We start from the raw sequence: 3,164 nt of genomic DNA on the forward strand, positions 1-3,164 counted from the left end.
AAAAAAAAAAAAAAAAAAAAAAAAAAAAAAACATATTTATTTACCCTACAAATTAAATTAATAAAAATATTCCTCAATTTTTTAATTTTTAAAAAATATTCCTAAACTAAAAAAAAAAAATCAATATTACCCTTAATTTTTTTTAATATTGTTAAATTTAAAAAAATTCATTAATATCCTTACGACTATTTTAAAAATACTTACTATGTTTAAAAAATTATCCAAGAAATTTCAAAGATAGAATTAACGTTCGAAAGTTCAAAAAAGAAATTTAATCGCAATGTATAGACGAAAATCGATTATCGATACTTCATAGATTATCTTCTAACTTTTTAATTTAATCTTTAAAAATTCATGAGTATTTATGAGACGTGTAATAAGATATATATTTTAAGTTTAAAAGTGTTTTAAAATCTTAAAAATGTTTTTGAAATTAAAAAAAAAATAAGATTATAATAAAAAAATTTGAAAACTTAAAAGGGTATTTTTGGAATATTTTTTAAAGTTAAGTGTTATTTTGAAATATTTTTAAAAGTTCAAGAGTATTTTTGGAATGAAGTGTCTATTTTGAACTTTTTTTAGTTGAAGGGTATCATTGAGACAAAATGCAAAGTTCAACAGTATAGCGCATCACTAACATCAGTCACAAACGTGAAATATTCTTAATTTAGAGTATTATTGAGACAAAATGCAAAGTTCAACAGTACAGCGCATCACTAACATCAGTCACAAACGTGAAATATTCTTAATTTAGAGTATTATTGAGACAAAATGCAAAGTTCAACAGTACAGCGCATCACTAACATCAGTCACAAACGTGAAATATTCTTAATTTAGAGTATTATTGAGACAAAATGCAAAGTTCAACAGTACAGCGCATCACTAACATCAGTCACAAACGTGAAATATTCTTAATTTAGAGTATTATTGAGACAAAATGCAAAGTTCAACAGTACAACGCATCACTAACATCAGTCACAAACGTGAAATATTCTTAATTTAGAGTATTATTGAGACAAAATGCAAAGTTCAACAGTACAACGCATCACTAACATCAGTCACAAACGTGAAATATTCTTAATTTAGAGTATTATTGAGACAAAATGCAAAGTTCAACAGTACAGCGTATCACTAACATCAGTAGAAATATTCTTAATCTTCATAATAATCAATATGAATGGATAGAGTTGAATTATATCTCTAATTTATAGTTGGTTGGGTTGACCTAACTAAAAAATGTCAACCCACTAATTAAAATTTTGAAATTTTTAGCCAAATAAGGATATTGATATTTATAATTAGTTTTATATTAAAAATAAAATAAAATATTTTTTTTTCAATAAATCCCTAAATCATAATTAATTTTACATTAAAAACGTTTGGCCAAAAACTAATGAATTATATGTATTTTTAAATTTATAACAATTTAATCATTTAATTTTTAAACTTTCAAATTTGCAAAATAATAATAATAATAATAAAATAAAATTTGACTAAAATAATACGACTAAATTATTACAAAACTAAAATATACATTATTATAAGCTATCTTATTTTTATATTTTTCATTAACTTTTTTAATAATTACTAAATTATAGTTTATCATATAATATACAGTATATATCATATTTGATATTTTATTACAATGCAATATCTATATATTTACGTTCTTAATATCTTTCTATTTATTGTTATTTATATTTATTATTCTTTCTATATTATTGTAATTTATTTAATTATAAATATATAACTTTCACGTTATATTTTTACATTCTTAGCTATTAAGATTTCGTGGATGAAATTTATTAAATTTAATATATGTATTTTTAAAAGAAACTATTAATATTATACAAATTGGAAATTTTTGTGCAGCTTTTGGTCAAGTCTCATGGCAGTCCGTTGAATGAATTTTATTTTTAAAAAATAAAATAAAAATTTGACTATTGTACAAATTTTATTAAATTCATTTTAAGAAATATAACTCATTTGATAATCTGAAAACGGCAGTTTTAGCATTGCGGTAAACCCGTGTAAAATATATGGTGGATTTGGGTGCTCTGCCTAAATGAATCCTATTTCGGCTATTACCTTCTCCATTACTATGTTCTCATACACAGGAATACCCGTTAGCTGGTTTTTGTAACAAATTCTATTTGTTTTTTGATGTTTTGGATTGTGGGGGCTTACTTCCTAGCCCTAGTGGGAGTAGTGACTAGCGTTATAGGTCGTTAGGCGGTCGGAAGGTTTTCACGAGGAAATAAGTCCATTTGGAAGACCGAAGGCATTTCTCCATGCACCGAACACGTAGCCATTTGTGAGAGCCCAACGAAAAGTCCGTGATAACTCGTTGGGTTAAGGATACAATGAAAGCCTATGAGTAGGTTGTTTACTGAGTATTTTTTTACGTACCCATTTTCTCTTTCTTTTCTTTTTTTTTTTCAGATGTTACAGGTTGTCGGTCAAGGTGGGAAACATTCGAGAGTTGTGCAGTCACATAGGGGTCATTCTTTTTGTATTTATTTGTAATGTTGTTTGTTTTAGTTTGATTTAAAATTTGTAGTATTTATTATCTTTTAATTTATTTGCTTTTGGTATTTATTTGTAATGTTGTTTGGGAAACATTCGAGAGTTTTGCAGTCACATAGGTGATTAGAGTAGACATGTGTGCTGATTTTCGGCTCAACGCATCAGCTACTACATTCGCCTTTCTCGGGTGATAGAGTATCTCCACGTCATAGTCTTTAACCAACTCCAACCACCTGCGTTGTCTCATGTTTAACTCCTTCTAAGTCAAGAAGTATTTAAGACTCTTGTGATCAGTAAAAATTTGGGTCATTTCTCCATAAAGGTAGTGTCTCCAAATCTTTAGTGCAAATACCACTGCTGCGAATTCTAGGTCGGGGGTGGGATAGTTTTGCTTGTAGTCTTTTAGTTGACGCGAAGCATAGACGATAACCTTTTCATGTTGCATGAGGACACACCCTAACCCCTTTTTGAATCATCAAGGTATACTAAAAGCCTCCTCTCTTGACGGCACAGTAAGTATCGGGGCGGTTACTAACCTCTGTTTAAGTTCTTGGAATCTATCCTCGCACTGATTAAGCCTCCTCTCTTGACGGCACAGTAAGTATCGGGGCTGTTACTAACCTCTGATTATTCCAGGT

This window comes from Cucurbita maxima, unplaced genomic scaffold (genome assembly GCF_002738345.1).
Source record: "Cucurbita maxima cultivar Rimu unplaced genomic scaffold, Cmax_1.0 Cma_Scf00003, whole genome shotgun sequence".
Classification (NCBI taxonomy): Eukaryota; Viridiplantae; Streptophyta; class Magnoliopsida; order Cucurbitales; family Cucurbitaceae; genus Cucurbita; species Cucurbita maxima.